At 38.8% G+C, this 22,728-nt stretch overlaps 1 protein-coding gene across 8 annotated transcripts in view; it reads left to right on the plus strand.

Moving 5' to 3' along the window:
• ABI2 (abl interactor 2) overlaps window positions 1-22,728 on the plus strand; it is a 139,722-nt gene that overhangs the window by 29,038 nt on the left and 87,956 nt on the right. The window lies entirely within an intron of this gene.

Below are 22,728 nucleotides of genomic sequence, written 5' to 3' on the forward strand. Positions count from 1 at the left end.
TTTTTTATTTCTAGGAGAGAGAGAGAGACAGCGTGACCAGGGGAGGGTCAGAGAGAGAGGGAGACACAGACTCTGAAAGAGGCTCCAGGCTCTGAGCTGGCAGTCAGCACAGAGCCCGACGCGGGGCTCGAACCCAGGAACCGCGAGATCATGACCTAAGCGAAAGTCGGACGCCTAACCGACTAAGCCACCCAGGCGCCCCTAGAAGTTAGTATCATTTGACCAATATCTTCCCATATCCCCCACCCTATACCTTTTGGCAGCCACCAATCTTTTCTCCATTTTTATAGGTTGGACTATTTTAGATTCCACATTTAAGTGAGATCATACAGTATTTATTTTTTTCTAACCTATTTCACTTAGCATATGCCCTCCGGGTCCACCCATGTTATTGCAAATTGTAGGAATTCCTCGTTTCTCATGGTCAAATGGTACTCCTCTGTGTGTGTGTGTGTGCCTGTGTGTGTGTGTATGTGTGTGTGTGTTTGACATTTTCTTTATCCATTCATCTGTAGATGAACACTCAGATTGTTTCCTTATCTTGGCATTTGTGGATAATGCTACAGTGAACACATGAATACAGATACCTCTTTGAAATAGTCATTTCATTTTCTTTGGGTATATACATAGAAGTGGGATTCCTGGGTCAGTAGGTAGTTCTATTTTTAACTTTTTAAGGCACCTCCATCCTTATTTTCATAGTGGATGTGCTGATTTACGTTCCCATCAACATTTCCTCCACATCTTTGCCAATACTGTTATGTTTTTTTCTTTTTAATGATAGCCATTCTAGTAGATGTGAGGCGATATGTTGTTGTCGTTTTGTATTTTCTTGATGATTAGTGATGTTGAGCACCTCATTGTGTACCTTTTGGCCACTTGTATATCTTTTTCTGAAAAATGTATATTCAGTATATTCAGTTTCCCATTTTTTTGTCCACTTTGTATTTAAAAATTTTTTTTAATAGTTTATTTTTGAGACAGAGAGACAGAACATGAGTGGGGGAGATGCAGAGAGAGAGGGAGACACAGAATCTAAAACAGGCTCTGAGCTGCCAGCACAGAGTCTGATGCATGTGGTGCTCGAACCCACGAACCACGAGATCATGACCTGAGCTGAAGTCACTTAACCGACTGAGCCACCTAGGCGCCCCTGTATTTTTTTTAAAGATTCATAATTTGTTTAAAAATTTTTATTCTTTGAAAGAGAGAGACAGAGCGTGAGTGGGGGAGAGGTAGAGAGAGGGGGACACAGGATCTGAAGCAGGCTTCAATCTCTGAGCTGTGAGCACATAGCTCAGCACGGGGCTCAAACTCAGAACTGCAAGATCATGACCTGAGCTGAAGTTGGTCGCTTAACCTACTGAGCTACCCAGGAACCCAGTTTGTATTTTTGCTCCTGATTTGCTTCCTTTTGATTTGATTCCTTTATTATTTTGAATATTAAATCCTTTTTGGATATATGACTTGCCGATATTTTCTTTAATTCTGTACATTGCCTTTTTACTTTATTGATGGTTTCTATTGCTGTGTAGAAGCTTTTTATTTTGATGTAGTCTGACTTCTTCATTTTTACTTTTTTTTTTTTTTTAATGTTTTATTTGTTTCTAGGAGAGAGAGAGACAGCGTGAGCAGGGGAAGGGTCAGAGAGAGAGGAAGTCACAGACTGAAACAGGCTCCAGGCTCTGAGCTGGCAGTCAGCACAGAGCCCAACGAGGGGCTCGAACCCACGAACCGCGAGATCATGACCTAAGCGAAAGTCGGACGCTTAACCGACTAAGCCACCCAGGCGCCCCTCTTCATTTTTACTTTTATTGCTGTGGCTTTCAGTGTCACATCCAAAAATTGTTGTGAAGATCCACATCAAAGAGCTTTTTCCTTATGTTTTCTTCTAGGAGTTTTATAGTTTCAGGTCTTACATTTAAGTCTTTAATCCATATTGAGTTAATTTCTGTGAGCGGTGTAAGATGGAGGCCAGTTTCGTTTTTCTGTGTGTTATTATCCAGTTCTCCCAGAACCATTTATTGAAGAGAGCGCCCCTTACCCATTGAGTATTTTTGGCTCATTTGTCAAATATTGGTTGACTGTTGATGTGAAAATTTATTTCTAGCTTTTGATCCTGTTCCATTGGAATATATTTTTATGCCAGTATCATAATGTTTTGATTATTATAGCTTGGTAATATAAGGTCAAGCGTGATGCTTTCAGCTTTTATTCTTTTCTCTTGGGTTTGCTTTGGCTATTTGAGGTCTTTTATGATTTTACATGAATTTTAGGATTGTTTTTTCTATTTCTGTGAAAAATGTGGCACTATTTCTTATAACTGAATCCTAAGTGATACACCCTGGGTCTCTAAGAAGTTAATATTAAGGCATTTGTCAGTAATCTTTGGGTGTGATGAGAAACTGATGCTCTGTTCTCTGCAACTGTTTGTTATTTTTGTATTGAGGTATAAGTGGCATATAATATTATGTTGCTTTTAAGTATACAACAAAATGCCTTGATATTTTTATATATTGGAAAATTATTACCACAGTAAATGTAGCTAATATCCATCACTGCACATAGTTAGAGGATTTCTTTTTTTTTTTTTTTTTGTGATAAGAACTTTTAAGATCTATCTTAGCAACTTTCAGGTATATCATACAGTATTAACAACTGTGGTCACCATGCTGTACATTCCATCCTCTTAATATATTTATGTGCTACTGGTTATTGACTCTCTAATATATCTCTTGCCTTTGAATCAGAGTGTAGTAGCATCATTTGTTTTTTGTTTGTTTGTTCCTGTTTATAAGGCAAGAGGTGGAGGAGCATGGTTCAAGGGCCTCTGATGACTTACCTAGCCTCTTGGGACTTCTATCTTGAATATTTATTTACATTTATGATCATTTGTGCTTTAATATATTTCTTCATTATGGACACCTTTTTTGTAGGTAGAAAAGGTGTAAATACAAAAAGGGAAATCAATCTGTAAATAATTGTTTCAGTATTTGTAATTATAAATTATTTTAGAATTGTAGAGAAAATACATAAGTTCTCAAAAGAACTTATTTTGTTAGATTTAATATTTTCAAGTTTTTGTTAATCCAGATATAAATAAAGCCAATTAAGAATTTAGTTGTATTTCTATCAAAAAGAATGAAATCTTGCCATTTGCAATGATGTGGATAGAACTACTAAGTGGAATAAGTCAGAGGAAGACAGATACCAAATGATTTCATTCAGATGTGGAATTTAAGAAGCATAACAGATGAACATAGGGGAAGGGAAGGAAAAAGAAAACAGATAAAAACAGAGAGGGAGACAAACTATAAGAGATTCTTAACTATAGACAGCAAACAGGATTGTTGGAGGGGAGATAGGTGGGTGCAATGGGCTAAATGGGTGATGGGCATTAAGGAGGGCACTTGTGATGAGCACGGGGCATTATATGTAAGTGATGAGTCACTAAATTCTGCTCTTGAAACTAGTACTGAACTATATGCTAACTAACTTGAATCTAAATAGAATCTTGGAAGGAAAAAAAAAATTTAGGTGTATTTTTTTAGATGTATTTCTAATTTCCTGTGATTTAAAATGCCAACTATTACTGTTGATTTGGTATTTTCCAGATGTTTTTTATATTAATGATAAAGCTTTGTCTTTAATCTTTGTTTAGAAAGAATCTTACCTAGAAGTGTAAAGTTACCATCTCACAATTGCAAATAAAGACTGACATGAGTATTATTGTTCATTAAAAGGGAGGTTAGTCTTTAAAAATTCCAGCAGGGCCAGCAATTGCTTTTAAGCAGTAAAAATATGTTGTAAAGAAAAATTAAAGAATCATAATTTTTTCATAAATTATTTTATAATTTTGTAAATTATTTCTTTTTATAAACATTGTTTTACTTATTCTTAAAAGTTTTGTTTTATTTTACTTTTTATTTCTTTGCCCAACATAGGGCTCAACTCAAGACACTAAGATCAAGAGTCATATGCTCTACCAACTGAACCAGCCAGGTCCCCCTACTAAGATAAGGTTGCTTGTGATAAAAATTTGCTTCTAGTGTAACTCTGTGTGGACTTTTCCAAACAGGATTTCAGAATATGTTCTTTCCCAACTACTTAAATCTTTGAGAAATTTAGTGTTGCAGACTTGCACAAACCAGAGAAGTCTGTAAAATGCTATTTTTGTGTGTGGCATCTTTTACAAGTTTGTCCTAACGAAAAAGATACTGTATCTTTGTTGATCTTGTATCTTTGAGGGAGATAATTCTACTTAGGGACATAAGGAACTACTAGTAAGCATGCTTATCACCATTGTGTAGGATATACCATGTTGCTGGCTGAATGAATACATCAATTGTAGGAAGGAAAGGGAGGAGTTGAGAAATAGTAATCTGCTGTATTTGGGGTTTATCCATTACTGGAGCTAAATAGTCATAAATACAGCACATGTCTTCTTTTCGTAGTTCCTATGGTCTTTGACTCCTCTGTCAACTTTGTATTGTCTTTGGCTAAGACAGTATATATGTATGGAGATATAAACTTGTGCTCTTTTTTCTTATCCCGTCTTTTTGTTATCTTTTTGATTTAACATTTTGTTTTTGAGGGAAGTGACATTGACAAGTGAAGTAGGAAATGATGAGCTACCTTACTTGAGGGAGAACAGGTTATAAATTAGTTAACTGCTGACAGGAAAGAGGACATGTGTCATGAAATGTCATTCTTTCCCATTTTCATTTTCTACTCTTACAGTATTAGCTTTTAAAATTGACCTCATAACCCTTGGCTTTGCTACTTCACTTCATATGCTATAGTGGGTTTTTAAATATATTCAGTCATTATTTTATTATTTACTAAACTTTAGTTCTAGTTTTTTTTTTATGCTTTTATTTTTGAGAGAGAGAAACAGACAGACATAGCACAAGCAGGGGAGGGGCAGAGAGAGAGGGAGACACACAATTTGAAGCAGGCTCAAGGCTCTGAGCTCTCACTCAGCACAGAGCCCGACGCAGGGCTCGAACTCACAAGCTGCGAGATCATGACCTGAGCCACCATGCGGGTGCCCCATTCTACTTTTGTTTAGCATTCCTTTACTTAGTATTTATTTTCCTCTTGAGTTTCAAATGTTCTTTTGCTCTTTAAATCATAATTAAGACATAGTGATTGTCCTGAGGTGTACATTAGATTCTTTTATTGTTGTTAGTTTGTTTAGAGGCATTGCATGTCCCTCAGAGTCTTAGGAGTCATCAAGAAAGTAAAAAAAAATTATGGTTTGGTTTGTGGCCAAACCATCTAGGTGAGTTGAGTGGAAAGATTTTCTTTAGTTTGAATGCCATGAAATCTAATCTTCAGTTCTACAGTCCGACGTCTAGTAATTCTTTTTTTCTTCTTTCGTCTGTAAGTGGAAAGGAGGATATCCTGACTCAGTTTATTCAAATTTTGTTCATAGATTAAAGGTTTTTAACTAATTATTTATTATTTTGTGTGAGATTTTGGTGGCATAGGGAATTAAAAAGAAACTAATAAACTATGATTCTTGTTCTTAGAATACATCTAGTCCTACAATTCCATAATTGAAATAGGCAGTATAAAAACACAGTATTCCTGAGTGGCATGATGGGATTACTTCCCAAAGCAAGGTGCAGTGGAAGTTGGAAAACAATTCTATTCAGCAGACATTTATAGCCCATGTACTAGCCTTTGTGGTCAGTGAGAGAACGGACATAAGTAAGACAGTGGACCCTGTTTTAGAGCCGGGGATAGAAATTACTATAAGGATTGGATTCTACTTTTGAGTACTTTAGATTTTTTTCTGAACAAACTGTATTATATAACATCTATTACCAATCTTTGGTTTCAAATTAGGCATTGTAATTGCTTTTTTAGTTAGTAATAAATTTTTGGTTTGGCAGTTTGGTTAAAGCCTAACATTTATGACAGGAACATTCACATACAAGAGTTATCATTTTATAATATTTTCAGAATTCTGCAACTCGGATGCTTTCTAGATACTTAGAATTTGGTATTAACTAGGTGATCATATATTAACATGAAAGAAAAATGATTTGAAAGAGAAAAAGCTTAGTAACTACACTGTAAGTAAAAATAATGTCATTAAGGTTCAGTCTAGTACTTTTAAGTTTATTCATTCCTGGTGAGTAATAGTCTCCACATTAAGCATGAAAAGTTCTTTAAAACTCAATCATTTTTTTTTAAATGTTTTTTTTATTTATTTCCAGGAGAGAGAGAGAGACAGCGTGAGCAGGGGAGGGTCAGAGAGAGAGGGAGTCACAGACTGAAACAGGCTCCAGGCTCTGAGCTGGCAGTCAGCACAGAGCCCGACACGGGGCTCGAACCCACAAACCGCGAGATCATGACCTAAGCGAAAGTCGGACGCTTAACCGACTAAGCCACCCAGGCGCCCCAAAACTCAATCATTATTTTAATTGGTATGAAACATGCAGGTGGTAATTAGCTTAAGAAGTAGTGGTAAAAAATATGCATAATTTATATATATGCCTTTTACAGGATGAAGGGACTATGGAAGATATTTTTTTCACGCTTAATTATGAGTTATGTGTTGACAAGATAATTAAATTTGTATGTTACTAGATTTATGAGACAATTTAATGATGGTGGAACTGTAAGTTACTGAAACTTTAAGTTACTTGGAAATAAGTTGCTGACCTGATGTCCTATTATTGCTAAACACTTGAGTGTGTTTTTCTTACAAACAAGAATATTTTTCTATTTAATTACAAAATAACCATTAAAATCAGGAAATAATACTGATATGTTTTTGCTATCAAGTCTCATACCCTCATTGATGTTTTGCTGACTGTGCTAATAATGTTCTTTGTTAAAAAGGAATACAGTTTAGAAATATATTTCATTTAGTTGTGAATCTTAGCCTCCTTCAGTCTGGAACAGTTCCTTATTTCTTCACTTTTCTTTGTTTTTCATGGCCATAACACCTTTGAAACTTTTAGGCAGGGGTTTTTGTTTTGTTTTTTTAGTGTTTTGCAGTGTTTAATGTTACCTGATGATTGGATTCAAGTCATGTATTTTTACAAGAATGTCCAAGAGGGGCACCTGGGTGACTCAGTCAGTTAAGTGTCTGACTCTTGATTTCAGCTCAGGTCATGATCTGATGGCTTGTGAGTTCAAGACCTGTGTCAGCCTCTGTGGTGACAGCACGGAGCCTGCTTGGCATTCTCTCTCTCCCTCTCTGTCTTCTGTCTCTCACTCAAAATAAATAAATAGATATTTTTTAAAAAATGGTCACAGATGGGGCACCTGGGTGGCTTAGTCGGTTGGGCGTCCGACTTTCGCTTAGGTCATGTACTCGCGGTTCTTGGGTTCGAGCCCCGCGTCGGGCTCTGTGCTGACTGCCACTCAGAGCCTGGAGCCTGTTTCAGTCTGTGACTCCCTCTCTCTCTGACCCTCCCCTGCTCACGCTCTCTCTTGCTCTCTCCTAGAAATAAATAAAACATTTAAAAAAAAAAATGGTCACAGACATGATGCTGTGTTATTTTCTTGTTTCCTGTCAAGTTTGTCTTGATTTCAGTTTGTCACATTACTCATGATTCACTTCGTCTTGTTATTGATGATGTTTATTTTGTTCACTTGATTGTAGTTGCGTCTGACAGGTTTCTCCACTGGCATAGTTATTCTTGAAATGTTTCTCTATAATTAAGAAGTACCTTGTGGGAGGATACTTTGATACTATGCATATATCCCATTCTTCATTTATGCTTTTAGCCTGTTTTATTCAATGCGGTAAAATCCATTTTTATCACTTTTTATTTTGATGATCAAATTTTTCTGCATGTGGCCTTTTTATATTACCTTTGATTTGGGGTGAAAACATCATTCTTTGATACCATATTTCTTTGTGTTTTTTTAAATTTCTCTTTGCATAATCTTTAGTGAAACATCGATCAATGGCAATGACAATTGGGTAGTCCTGTCTCATTCTTAATAGCTTTGGTGAGAATATATTTTATATATATATATATATATATATGTATATACACACACACACACATACATATATATACACACACACAAATAGTTTATTGTCAAGTTGGTTTCCATGTAACACCTAGTTCTCATCCCCACAAGTGCCCTCTCCCATGTCCATCTCCCTCCACACCCATCTTCCCTCAGTTTGTTTCTCAGCATTCAAGTCTCTCATGGTTTGCCTGTCTCCCTCTACCCCACTGTTTCCCCCTTTTTCTCCCCCACGGTCCTCTGTTAAGTTCCTCCTAATCCTCCTATATGTGCAAACGTATATTTGTCCTTCTTTGCCTGACTTATTTCGCTCAGCATAACACCCTCAGGTTCCATCCACGTTGCTACACATGGCCAGATTTCATTCTTTCTCATTGCCATGTAGTATTCCATGGTATAGATAAACCACATCTTTTTGATCCATTTGTCCATTGATGGACACTTAGGCTCTTTCCATATTTTGGCTGTTGTTGAGAGTGCTACTATGAACATTGGGGTACATGTGCTCCTATGCATCAGCACTCCTGTATCCCATGGGTAAATTCCTAGCAGTGCTACTGCTGGGTCCTAGGGGAGTTCTATTGTTAATTTTTTGAGGAACCGCCACACTGTTTTCCAAGGGGCTGTACCAGTTTACATTCCCATCAACAGTGTAGTAGGGTGCCCGTTTCTCCACATCCTCATCAGCATCTCGAGTTCTCTGATTTGCTCCTGTTTGCCACTCTGACTGGCGTGAGGTGGTATCTCAGTGTGCTTTTGATTTGTATTTCCCTGATGACGAGGGATGCTGAGCATCGTTTCATGGATCTGTTGGCCATCTGGATGTCCTCTTTGGAGAAGTGTCTGTTCATGTCTTCTGCCCATTTCTTCACTGGGTTGTTTGTTTTTCAGGTATGGAGTTTGGTGAGTTCCTTATAGATTTTGGATATTAACCCTTTATCTGATGTGTCATTTGCAACTATCTTTTCCCATTCCGTTGGTGGCCTATTAGTTTTGTGGGTTGTTTCCTTCGCCGTGCAGAAGCTTTTGATCTTGATGAGGTCCCAATCGTTTATTTTTGCTCTTGATTCTTTTGCTTTTGGGGATGTGTCAAGTAAGAAGTTGCTGCGGTGGAGGTCAAGGAGGTTGCTTCCTACATTCTCTTCTAGGGTTTTGATGGTTTCCTGTCTCACGTTCAGGTCCTTTATCCATTTTGAGTTTATTTTTGTGCATGGTGTGAGAGAATGATCTAGTTTCATTCTACTGCATGTTGCTGTCCAGTTCTCCCAACACCATCTGTTAAAAAGGCTGTCTTTTTTCCATTGGAAACTCTTTCCGGCTTTAACAAAGACTAGTTGGCTGTATACTTTTGGGTCCACTTCTGAGTTCTCAATTCTGTTCCATTGGTCTATGTGTCTGTTTTTGTGCCAATACCATACTGTCTTGATGATGACAGCTTTGTAGTAGAGGCTAAAGTCTGGGATGGTGATACCTCCCGTTTTGGTTTTATTTTTCANATAGTTCTAGTTTTGAGAAGAATGCTGGTGCAATTTTGATTGGGATTGCATTGAATGTGCAGATTGTTTTGGGTAGTAATGATATTTTAACTATATTTATTCTTCCAATCCATGAGCATGGAATGTTTTTCCATTTCTTTGTGTCTTCTTCAATTTCCTTCATAAGTTTTCTCTAGTTTTCATCATACAGATCTCTTATATCCTTGGTTAGGTTTATTCCTAGGTACTTTATGGTTTTTTGTGCAATTGTGAATGGGATCAGTTTCTTGGTTTCTCTTTCTGTTGCTTCATTGTTGGTGTATAAGAATGCAACCGAAATCTGTACATTGATTTTATACCCTGCAACTTTGCTGAATTCTTGGATCAGTTCTAGTAGGCTTCTGGTGGAGCCTGTTGGGTTTTCTGTGTAGAGTATCATGTCGTCTGGGAAAAGTGAAGGTTTGACTTTTTTGCCACTTCTGATGCCTTTGATTTCCTTTTGTTGTCTGATGGCTGATGCTAGGACTTCCAGCACTATGTTAAACAACAGTGGTGAGAGTGGACATCCCTGTCGTGTTCCTGATCTCTGGGGGAAAGCTCTCAGTTTTTCCCCATTGAGGATGATGTTAGCTGAGGGCTTTTCATAGATGGCTTTTATGATGTTAAAGTAAGTTCCTTTTATCCCAGCTTTCTCGAGAGTCTTTATTAAGAAGGGATGCTGTATTTTGTTAAATGCTTTTTCTGCATATGTCGACAGGATCATATGGTTTTTATCTTTTCTTTTGTTGATGTGATATATCACGTTGATTAATTTGTGAATGTTGAACCAGCCCTGTAACCCAGGAATGAATCCCACTTGATGTTGATGTATAATTCTTTTTATGTTCTGTTGGATTCGATTTGCAGGGATCTTGTTGAGGATTTTTGCATCTGTATTCATCAAGGATATTGGCCTGTAGTTCTCTTTTTTTGCTGGATCTCTGTCTGGCTTGGGAATCAGAGTGATGCTGGCTTCATAAAATGAATCCGGGAGTTTTCCTTCGATTTCTATTTTTTGGAATAGCTTGAAAAGAACGGGTATTAATTCTGTTTTACACGTCTCGTAGAATTCCCAAGGGAGGCCATCTGGCCCAGGGCTCTTATTTGTTGGGAGATTTTTGATAACTCGTTCAATTTCTTCACTAGTTATGGGTCTGTTCAGATTTTCTATCTCTTCCCGTGTGAATGTTGGTAGTGAGTGTGTGTTTAGGAATTTGTCCATTTCTTCTAAGGTGTCCAATTTGTTGCCATATAATTTTTCATAATCCCTGATAATTACTTGTATTTCTGAGGGGTTGGTTGTAATACGTCCATTTTCATTCATGATTTTGTCTGTTTGGGTGCTCTCTTTCTCCTTTTTGAGAAGCCTGGCTAGAGGTTTGTCAATTTTATTTTTTCAAAAAACCAACTCTTGGTTTCATTGATCTGTTCAATTGTTTCTTTGGTCTCTATGTTGTTTATTTCTGCTCTGATTTTTACTGTTACTCTTCTTCTACTCAGTTTGAGGTGCTCTTGTTGCTCTGCCTCTAGTTCCTTCACATGAGCTGTTAGATTTTGGACTTGCGCTTTTTCTAATTTCTTGAAATAGGCCTGGAGTGCAATGTACTTTCCTCTTAGGACTGCCTTTGCCGCATCCCATAGAGTTCGTATTGTTGTATTTTCATTTTCATTTGTTTTCATATATTTTGTAATTTCATCTCTAATTGCCTGATTGGCCCATTCATTCTTTAGGAGGGTGTTCTTTAACCTCCATGTTTTTGGAGGTTTTACAGACTTCTTCCTGTGATTGATTTCAAGTTTCAAAGCAGTATGATCTGACAGTGTGCATGGTATGATCTCAACTCTTATATTTATTGAGGGCTGCTTTATGTCCCAGTATGTGATCTATCTTGGAGAATGTGCCATGTGCACTTGAGAAGATAGTGGATTCCTAGCCTTATGATGTAGAGTTGTGAATATATCTGTCAGATCCATCTGGTCCAGTGTGTCATTCAAGTCTGTTGTTTCTTTAGTGATTTTCTGTCTGGTTGATCTATCCATTGCTGTAAGTGGAGTATTAAAGTCCCCTATTATTAGCACATTCTTATCTATAAGATTGTTTCTGTTTGTGATTGTTTTAAATATTTAGGTTCTCCCATATTCGGTGCGTAGACATTTATAATTGTTAGTTCTTCTTGATGGATAGACCCTGTAATTATTATATAATATCCTTCTTCATCCCTTGTTATTGTCTTTAAAGTCCAGTTTGTGTGATATAAGTATAGGTACTCCAGCTTTCTTTTGACTTCCTGTAGCATGATATATATTTCTCCATCCCCTTACTTTTAATCTGAAGGTATCTTCCAGTCTAAAATGCATTTCTTGTAGACAGCAAATAGATGGATTTTGTTTTTTTTATCCATTCTGCTACCCTATGTCTTTTGATTGGATTATTCAGCCCATTTACATTCAGTGTTATTATTGAAAATGTGGGTTTAGAGTCATTGTGTCCTTTGTGGGATTCATGTTTGTGGTGGTGTCTCTGGTATCTTGCATTCCTTGCAACACTTCCCTCAGAGAGTCCCCTCAGGATTTCTTGTAGGTCTGGTTTAGTGGTGACAAATTCTTTCAATTTCTGTTTATTTGGAAAGACTTTGGTCTCTCCTTCTATTCTGAATGACAGGCTTGTTGGATAGATGATTCTTGGCTGCGTATTTTTTCCGTTCATCACGTTGAAGATCTCCTGCCATTCCTTTCTGGCCTGCCAAGTTTCAGTAGATAGGTCTGTCATCACTTTGATAGGTTTCCCTTTGTATGTTAGGGCACTTTTCTCCATAGCTGCTTTCAAAATTCTCTCTGTCATTATATTTTACCTGTTTCACTATGATATGTCGTGCAGATGATCAATTCAACTTACATCTGTTGGCAGTTCTCTGTGCCCATTGAATTTCAGCTTCTACTTCCCTTTCCAGATTGGGGAAGTTCTCTGCTGTAATTTGTTCCAGGACTCCTTCAGCACTTTTCCCTCTCTCTTCCTCTTCTGGAATTACTGTGATACGGATATTGTTCTGTTTGATTGTATCGCTGAGCTCTGGAACTCTTCTTTCATGTTCCTGGATCAGATTATCTCTTTTTCTGTTTCTTCTTTTTCTATAATGGTGTCTTCTAAATCACTTATTCTCCTTTCTGCCTCTTCAATCCGTGCATTGGACGCCTCCAGTTTATTATGTATCTCATTTATCCCATTTTTAAATTCACCATAACTGTTTTTAAGCTCCATATTGTTTGTAGCCATAGTTTCTCTGATGTCCTCCATGCTTTTTTCAAGCCCGGTGATTAATTTTATGATTATTGTTCTAAATTCTTGTTCAGTTATGTTGCTTATATTTGTTTTGAGCAGTTCTCTAGCTGTCATTTCTTCCTGGAGTTTCTTTGGAGGGGAGTTCTTCCGTTTTGTTATTTTGGTTAGCTAATTTCAAAAGCTTGTTGTACACAGGGCCCCTGCGAGTTCTGCTGTATTAGAGATGGCTCTTTTGACTTTTCAGGGCCTGTCTGTTCAGGAAGTGTTCTTTGGATGGTGTCTCTTGGTTTCTCTTGTTGAGTGTTTGGTTATTTTGTTTCCCTACTGGTAGTGGTGTTTGGGACTCTCCACTATGTGTAGTTTGGCTTGTTTCTTGAGGCAACCCTGGAAAAAGAAAACAGACAACCACAGGGGGAACACAGGTACACAAATGCACAGACACAACCAATAAACACGCAAACCCAGGCTCAGGTAAAAACAGCTACAACAACAAAACAGCTGTCTGGAGGGGGTGGGCGTGGTTTGGTGTAGGCAGATCTTGTCTCCACTGTGTCCGCTGGCCTCCCTGCGGCCCCTCCTTGGTGGTTGTGGGAGAAGAATGGCGTCGCCCCAGTCCCTTCTCAACCAAGCGTTGCAAATCACTTCTTCCGTCCGATCTCCCTGTGCTGTGTGTAGCCAAGGTGGGCTGAGTTCTATGCCCCAACCGATCTCCCTGTGCTGAGGATGTAGCCAAGGTGGCCTGAGTTCTGTGCCCCACACCCTGCCTGTTTCCAGGTCCCAGTTCGCAGGCTTTGTTATACTGCCCTGAACACTTCCGCAGATGCTGCTTCCCTGTTGCCTGGGGGTTGAGTGGGGGTTGGGGGAAGTGTCACAGCCTCAGATGTGCCGGGGTCAAGCAGGGATACAACCTGAGTGTGTTTGGGAACGTAGCAACTTCAGGTCTGTGGAGTCCGCGTCCTTGCAGACCGCCACCGTAGCAACTTCAGGTCTGTGGAGTCCGCGTCCTTGCAGACCGCCACCGCTGCTTCAGCAGGCCGCTGTTGCGCGTGCTGCCGCTGCTTCACGGGCGCCGGTACCGTTTCGTTGTGTTGCCGCCGCTTCAGCGGCCGCTGTCGCGCGTGCCCGGTGCCACTTCACCCGGCGCTGGGACCGCCGCCGCCATGGATGGTGCTGGGCGCACGGCAGTTCAGTTTTTCCTGGCGCCTTTTGGGACCAGGGCACCAAGTTTAAAGTCAGCACCCCAGCCAGAGCTAAAAAACACTGTCTTTCTAAGCCGAGGTTTTTTCTCTTCTCCAGGGATGGTTCTGTGAGCAATCTCAGCTTTTCTTTCCTTTCCCCTGGACTCGCCGCAGCTTGCCACCACTGGTCAGTTTATCACTCACCGCAGCTGCATGCAAGCCGGGTTCCCTCCCCTCCCTCTGTATCTCTGGGTCCCCTCCCACTTTTATCTTCCCCAGTTTGCACCCAAGCACTTACAGGTTTCCTTCCCAGTGTATTCTGCCTCTTTCTCTTCCCAAACTCCTGTGGCTCAGTGTCCTACGACTTCAGGCCGTCTCTGTTTGAGAGATGAGTGCAGGCAAAATGTACGGAGTTCCTTACTTCTCCGCCATCTTGCCTCCAACCTATGTCTTTTGCTCTTCATGTTTCAAATAAGAAAACTTTAGCTTAAATCATTGCTTGTTTCAGAAATGTGTGAACCCTTAAACTGGAGTAGTGCTAACCAACAGCATTAATGTAAAAGATGTTTAGCTGTAAAAATGATTTTCTTTCATTACTGGAATTTTGTATTTTCTAAAAGTTCTTATAACTGGGAAATGTCTCCACTCAAGCTATAGAAGTTGGTGTGTCATGGGTCCCCATGACCATCCTCAGGTTTGACAGTTTGCTGGAAGGACTCACGGAACTCAGGAAAATTGCTCACAGTTTTGCTTTATTCTAGATTAAAATTAGCAAAGGAAAAAGACATGTAAGATGGAGTCCAGGAGAAACCAGATATGGACTTGTAGTTTTCTTCTCCCAGTGGAGTTGTGACCGTGTATACTCTTCCAGCAATGACATGTGACAGCACATACGAAGTATTGCCACCAGAGAAGCTCACCCAAGTCCTGGTGTGTGCTGTTTTATTGGAGCTTAGTTATATAGATATGGAGCTTCCTTGTGGCTGACTCTAACTCTAGGTCCCTGGCTCCCACCCTGAGAGAGCCAACTGGTACATCATGACCTAGGGCCCCTGGTGAACAAAATGGATGCTCACCATGAATCACATTGTTAACATAACTTTCTGATGTGGCTCCAGGTCTACAGAGATACTCTTAATCAGGCAAGGTATTCCAAGGACTTACACCTTTTCTCCCAGGATCTGACCAAGGGCCAGTCCTTTGGAGTGTGCAGGATTTGAACATCCTATGCCTGCTGCGCAATTGATCACCTCCAATAAAAATGAAATAAGTGTGTTTAAGGAAGGAAAAAAAAATCCCTCTACTGAATTCTTTGCAGTGCTAATGTAATTCACAAAGAAGTGACTTATTTTAGGCACTTAATGAGATACCGAATGGACTGTAATTTAGGGAAAACTTAAGAATCAGTGCAATAATAACTATATACACTGTATGTTAGCTAACTTGACAATAAATTAAAAAAAAAAAAGAATCCATGCAGTAAAATAGAAAGGGGAGGTTTTAGGGCAGACACTATTCCAACCACTTTGAGATCTGAGTAGAAGGGATTAGTAGTTGTTAACATCAGTGATGATATAATATTGGTATGTATTTAGGCTTTAGTTAACTATATATAGTTGTATTCCATAATGTGGATTACTACATGATGTTTTTTAAATATTATAGTTGCCACCATGGTTTATTTCTCTATAACTTTAGGACAAAAACATTAAGAACTTAGATATATTTATGTAGAACTAATTATTATTTCTTACGAATTACTAATTTACCTTCATGAAAAATCAAATAAAAAACAAAAAAAAGTGAAGCCAGAAGTCTTTAAGAATCCTACAGCTTTGAAGTTGATAGAATCATTATAACCATGTAGTCCTGTGTTTCCTAAACTAGCATTGCATAACGTTTACAAATATTTGTGTTGTAAAGTGATACTGTAAAATGTGCCCCCTTTTGAACCTGTAATGCACAATATAATTTTAAATGTTTTGGGATGTTGCAGTAAGAAAATCTGTTTAACCTACTTAAATGTAGTATTTCACAAAATATAATAGTTCTCAAAACTATTTTTGCAGCTATTAGTAAATACTACAGCATAGTCTTGGAAATGCTGTTGTAGTTCATTTTCTTCTGATTGTAAACTTAGAAGCTTATGTCCTTGGAATTTGAACATTCTTTTGAAGTTCTCTATCCCTGGACCACAGCTTATGGACTTTCATCTGAATTTGTATTCTAAAATTTTAAGTGACTATATAGTCCAGGTGTTTAGCACTTCTTTGGTACTCAGAAGTTTGTCTGCTTCCCCTCCCCTCCCAACCCATACTTCCCACATGGCTTAAAACAAAAGTCTTTTTCTTGCTCTTAGAAGATATGCTCTGAATTTAGGTGTCTTCTGTGGCTCTGCTGTCCAATATAGTAGTCATTGGTCACATACGGCTATTTAACTTTTTGGAGTCATGATATATGTTACATATTATAAAATGTACCCACTTAAAGTGTATAGTTTTGTAGGTTTTAGTATATTCATAAGATTATGCAGCCATCACCACTATCTGATTCTAGAGCATTTTCATCACTCCAGAAAGAAACCCCATACCCTTTGTCAGTTACTTTCCCATCCCCCTCTCCCTCTGTCCTCTGGCAGCCTCTCATCTTTCTCTCCTTATGGGATTACCTATTCTAGGCATTTCATATAAATGGAATCCTACAATAATATATGATTGTGTCTAGATTCCTCCACTTACATAATCTTTTTAAGGTTCACCATGTTGTATTATGTCAGTACATCATTCTGTCTTTTTTTTTTTAATAACAGCTTTATAGAGATACAATTCACATACCATGTAATTACTCACTTAACATGTAAAATTTAGGGGTACTTAGTGTCTTTACAGATTTCTGCAGCCATAACTGTGGTTAATTTTACAACACTTTCTTTACCTCAAAAAGAGGTAAAGAGGTGCTTTACCTCATAAAGTACCCTTTAGCTATCACCTTTTTCTTTAAGTTTATTTTTGTTTACTTTGAGAGACAGAGCAAGAGGGGTAGGGGCAGAGAGAGGGGGAGACAGACAGAATCCTAAGCAGGTTCCACACTGTTGGCACAGAGCCTGTTGTGGGGTTTGAACTGATGAATTCTAAGATCATGACCTGAGCCAAAGTGAAGAGTTGGACGCTTAACTGACTGAAGCACACAGGAGCCCCATTTTTTAAAAAAAAAGTTTTTAATGTTTTATTTCTTTCTGAGAGAGAGAGCTTGAGCAGCAGAGGGTCAGAGAGAGAGGGAGACACAGAATCTGAAACAGGCTCCAAGCTCTGAGCAGGCTGTCAGCACAGAGCCCGACGTGGGGCTCGAACCCACGAACTGTGAGATCATGACCTGAGCCGAAGTCGGATGCTTAACTGACTGAGCCACCCAGGCGCCCCAGGAACCCCATTTTTAACATAATGATACAGTTTTGCCAGTTTTGTTTAACCCTTTCCTTGTTGGACGTTTAGATGGTTTCCAATTATTTGTGAAACAAGATATTAAAGGAGACTTTTCCCGTTGTCTTAAGAGTTATAGTTCAGACTCCAGAGGTGAGGACAATATTCAACACTTATCTCCATATTTTAATAGGTGGTGTTAGATTACTCATATAGGACTTAATTGAAAGATGAAACTGCTTTTTAACCCCCTTTATTTTCTGTATATCCATGAGTATCCATATATATATATATATGGATATATAGCTGTCATTTACATACATACATTACATACATATATGTAAGTGAATGAAAGTTTCTTTCAAGAGGGGTATAGAAATGCTGTGCTTCTCTCCTCATCTCCAAATAAGTCAAGAGAGTTTTATGAAAGTCAGTCATAGCAATTGGGGTTGTCTGCTAAAAGAACTGAGATTTCACCCCCAGCCTGAAGCTTGCTAATTTGTAGAAATGCTTGAGCTGTGACATACAGGGAGAGAATTCTGGGTAGACTCTGACCCTAGTTGAATTGGACATGGCATGGGAGTGGGCATGAAATTATTTTCTGACTTTCGTGAGAAAAGTCTGAAGGTTAGACCCAGCCTGGAGTAGAGCAAGAGAAGAGGCTGTAATGGAAGGACTTAGTACTTCTAGGTTTTAGAAGGGCAAAAATGCTGATTTTTCTCCCATGGACAAAATAAGTAGAAGAGAAGTTAGTTGGGATAGAGCTATCTTTTAAGAATCTTGGCCAAGGAAAAACATGCCATGCTCATGGATAAGAAGAATAAATATAGTTAAGATGTCATTACTACCCAAAGCAATCTACACATTCAATGCAATTCCAATCAAAATTGCACCAGCCTACTTCTCAAGACTAGAACAAACTATCCTAAAATTTGTATAGAACCACAAAAGACCCCGAATGGCCAAAGTAATACTGAAAAATAAAACCAAAATGGGAGGTATCACCATCCCAGACTTTAACCTCTACTACAAAGCTGTCATCATCAAGACAGTATGGTATTGGCACAAAAACAGACACATAGACCAATGGAACAGAATTGAGAACTCAGAAGTGGACCCAAAAGTATACAGCCAACTGATCTTTGACAAAGCAGGAAAGAATATCCAATGGAAAAAAGACAGCCTTTTTAACAGATGGTGTTGGGAGAACTGGACAGCAACATGCAGTAGAATGAAACTAGGTCATTCTCTCACACCGTACACAAAAATAAACTCAAAATGGATAAAGGACCTGAACGTGAGACAGGAAACTATCAACACCCTAGAGGAGAAAGCAGGAAACAACCTCCTTGACCTCCACCGCAGCAACATCTTACTTGACACATCCCCAAAAGCAAAAGAATCAAGAGCAAAAATAAACGATTGGGACCTCATCAAGATCAAAAGCTTCTGCACGGCAAAGGAAACAACCCACAAAACTAATAGGCCACCAACGGAATGGGAAAAGATAGTTGCAAATGACACATCAGATAAAGGGTTAATATCCAAAATCTACAAGGAACTCACCAAACTCCACACCTGAAAAACAACCCAGTGAAGAAATGGGCAGAAGACATGAACAGACACTTCTCCAAAGAGGACATCCAGATGGCCAACAGACCCATGAAACGATGCTCAGCATCCCTCGTCATCAGGGAAATACAAATCAAAAGCACACTGAGATACCACCTCACGCCAGTCAGAGTGGCAAACAGGAGCAAATCAGAGAACTCGAGATGCTGATGAGGATGTGGAGAAATGGGCACTCTCCTACACTGTTGGTGGGAATGCAAAATGGTGCAGCCCCTTGGAAAACAGTGTGGAGTTTCCTCAGGAAAATAACAGTAGAACTCCCCTGTGACCCAGCAATAGCACTGCTAGGAATTTACCCAAGGGATACAGAAATGCTGAGGCATAGGAGCACATGTACCCCAATGTTCATAGCCGCACTCTCAACAATAGCCAAAACATGGAAAGAGCCTAAGTGTCCATCAGCGGACGAATGGATCAAGAAGATGTGTTTTATCCTTACCATGGAATACTACATGGCAATGAGAAAGAATGAAATCTGGCCATGTGTAGCAACGTGGATGGACCTTGAGGGTGTTATGCTGAGTGAAATAAGTCAGGCAGAGAAGGACAATATCATGTTTGCACATATAGGAGGATTAGGAGGAACTTAACGGAGGACCATGCGGGAGAAGAAGGGGGGAAATGGTGGGGGAAAGGGAGCGAGGCAAACGATGAGAGACTCTTGAATGCTGAGAAACAAACTGAGGACTGATGGATGTGGGGGGGTGAGGGGGGAGATGGGCATGGAGGAGGGCCCTTGTGGGGATGAACGCTGGGTGTTATATGGCAAAAAAATTTGACAATAAACTATTTGTAAAAATAAATAAAGAGAACAAAACAAAAAAAGAATCTTGGCCAAAAAAACTGCCTGCTGGGGGGAGTTATCCCTGTCAGAATGAGGCTATGTGATTTGTACCTTTAAAAAAAAATTATTATTATGAGGGAGAGAGGGAGAGAATCTAAAGCGGGCTTCACCATCAGCACAGAGCCCAACACGAGGCTTGATCCCATGACCCTGGAGCTGAAACCAAGAATCGGATGCTCAAACAACTGAGCCACACAGTTGCCCGATGCCTTCTCAGCTAAGATCAAAGTATGGGATATTTGCAGTAGAATGAATTAGAGGATCTCTGAGGAACCCATAAAGTGCTTCACACGAAAAAGGGTCAGAATTTGGTGTTAGTCACGTAAGTTCTTGAACTTTTCCTTTCATTCCTCTTCCTGCTTTCTTCTATGATGCTGCTTCTGATTCTGAAGAAATGAATTAAAGCAGCATTATGAAGTGGGGAGGAAGAATGGAAGAGCAAGAAGAATAATGAAAGAACATACATTGCTTTCTGATTTTGGTTCATGCAATTTTCATGCAAGTTTAGGCTTGAGCTGAGGAATTAGAATGAAAATTGAATTTCTGATTTAGGTTGGAATGATCCTTTTAAAGTTTGATAATGAAACTATTTAAATACCTGAAAATTACTAGAAAAGCTATGAAATCTGCTGGTGACATAATCTAGGAGCAAGAAAGGTAGACCCCAACATAGCATGGATTGAAGGAAAGATTTAGTTACTTTATGATTCTACCCTGTGGAGTTCATTTTATTAAGCTTGCTATTACAAATAACTGCAGAGAACATCTGTGAACAGAGTATTTGCCCACATTTCTCTTTAATTCTTTATTGTAGTTTCCCAGAAGTGGGTCAAAGAGTATGAATATTTTAAAGACTTTCAGTGCAGTCTTGCCAAATTGTTTTCCAGAGAGATTGTACCTCAAATACATTGTTAACTAGTTGTGGATGGTTATCTGTCTTACTTTACCTTCACCAGGATTGATTATTGTTTTTGAAATTTTTTGCTAGTTTCAAGCTGTAAGAAATGTGTATCTTTTGATTTACTTTCCTTCATTTACTGCTATAGTAATAGCAAACATTTTATCAAGTTTTCGGTGGTTACTAAGTATGTGATTCATTTTATTTAATTTTAATAGTCATGAGATAAATGGTAATCTCTTTATTTTAGAAGTGAGAAAATTGAGACCTAGAGTAGACCTCTCAAAGTTTACTGTGCATACGAATCACCTAGACATCTTGTTAAAACAGATTCTAGGATTTGGTCTAGGGTTCTGCATTTTAAACAAGTGAGTTCCATGCGATGCTGTTGATCTGAGAGATAGACAGGTCCCAGAGGTGCGGTAACAAGAATTAAGAAGCAGGAGGCTATGACTCTCCGGGAGCCAAAGCTTCGGTCTCCCAGCTCAAGCCTCTTTTATTTTGCTACTTGTCTGATAACAGCAAGCACATACAATATAGTATTTGGCATCTAGACAGTCATGCACCTGTAGTGTATTCCATACTGGGTCATGAGTACATCTGGCACCAGACAAAACATTCTTATCCCTGGCCTGGCACCCATATGATGTCCTTCTGGAGAGAATGAACAGTCCCAGTGGCTTTCTCCAACCTGGGAATGGAACTGCTTTCCGTTCCTTGCTGTTCCGTCCCTTTCCTTCAGGACATTCTTATGGTGCCTCTGGCTTCTTGTTCTCCAACATTGATCCTAGTCAGTAGACTACACTTGAGACACAGATGCTTGGAAAAGTTTAAAACCTTGGTTATGGTGACATAGCTAGTAAATGGTGGAGACAAATGTGTTGGATTCCAGGCTTTAAGCATGAAGCTGCTGTGCTAGTGAGGTTAAACATTTTTTTCTTGTTTATTATTTTTTCTTTCAGGAATTTCCTTTTCTGTTCATTGCTCTAACTTTGTGTTTTTCTTAATGGTTTTCTGTCTTTAAGTCTATTGGTTGTAGGTTTTTAAAAAAGTAGACTTTGTTTTCTAGACCAGTTTTAGGTTTACTGAAAAATGAAAGTATAGAGAATTCCCATATACCCCTAAGCCTCCCTCTCTCCATCTCTCCCTTGCCCCCATTATTAACATCTTGCATTAGTGTGATACATTTGTTACAGCTGATGAGCCAATGTCCCTAATTATTAACTGAAGTTGAATAGGGTTCATGCTTGATGTTATGTATTCTGTGGATTTTGACAAATTACAGTATCATAAAGAATAGTTTCACTGCCCTAAAATTCCCCTCTGCTCCTCCTGTCATCCCTCCTTTCCTCCCCCAATCCCCTAACAATCTTTTTATCTCCATAGTTTTACCTTTTTGGGAATATCTTATAGCTAGAATCATACAATATGTAGCCTTTCAGATTGATTATTTTCACTGAGCAATGTACATTTTAGGTTCCTGCCTGTCTTTTTATGACTTAACAGCTCATTTCTTTTTATTGTTGAATAATATTCCATTGTACGATGTACTACAATGTGTCTATCCATTCACCAATTGAAGGACACTTTTGCTGCATCCAAGTTTTGGCATTTATGAACACAGCTGCTGTAAGCATCATTGTGCAGGTTTTTGTGTAAACTTAAGTTTTCAGCTCATTTGGGTAAATACCAACAAGTATGGTTACTGCATCACATAGTAAAAGTATACTTAGTTTTGTAGGAAACTGCCATACTATCTTCCATTCACCAGCAGTGAAAAAAAGTTCTCGTTCCACAGTCTTACCAGCATTTGGTGTTGCTAGTGTTTGGTACTTTAGCCATCCTAATAGGTGTGTAGTGGTATCTTGTTGTTTTAATTTATAGTCCCCTGGTGACATATTGGATCGTTTCATATGTTTATTTGCCATATGTAGATCCTTATCGGTGAAGTATCTGTTCAGA

Source organism: Hyaena hyaena, unplaced genomic scaffold (genome assembly GCF_003009895.1).
Source record: "Hyaena hyaena isolate Hyena2069 unplaced genomic scaffold, ASM300989v1 scaffold_1166, whole genome shotgun sequence".
In the NCBI taxonomy this organism is placed as follows: Eukaryota; Metazoa; Chordata; class Mammalia; order Carnivora; family Hyaenidae; genus Hyaena; species Hyaena hyaena.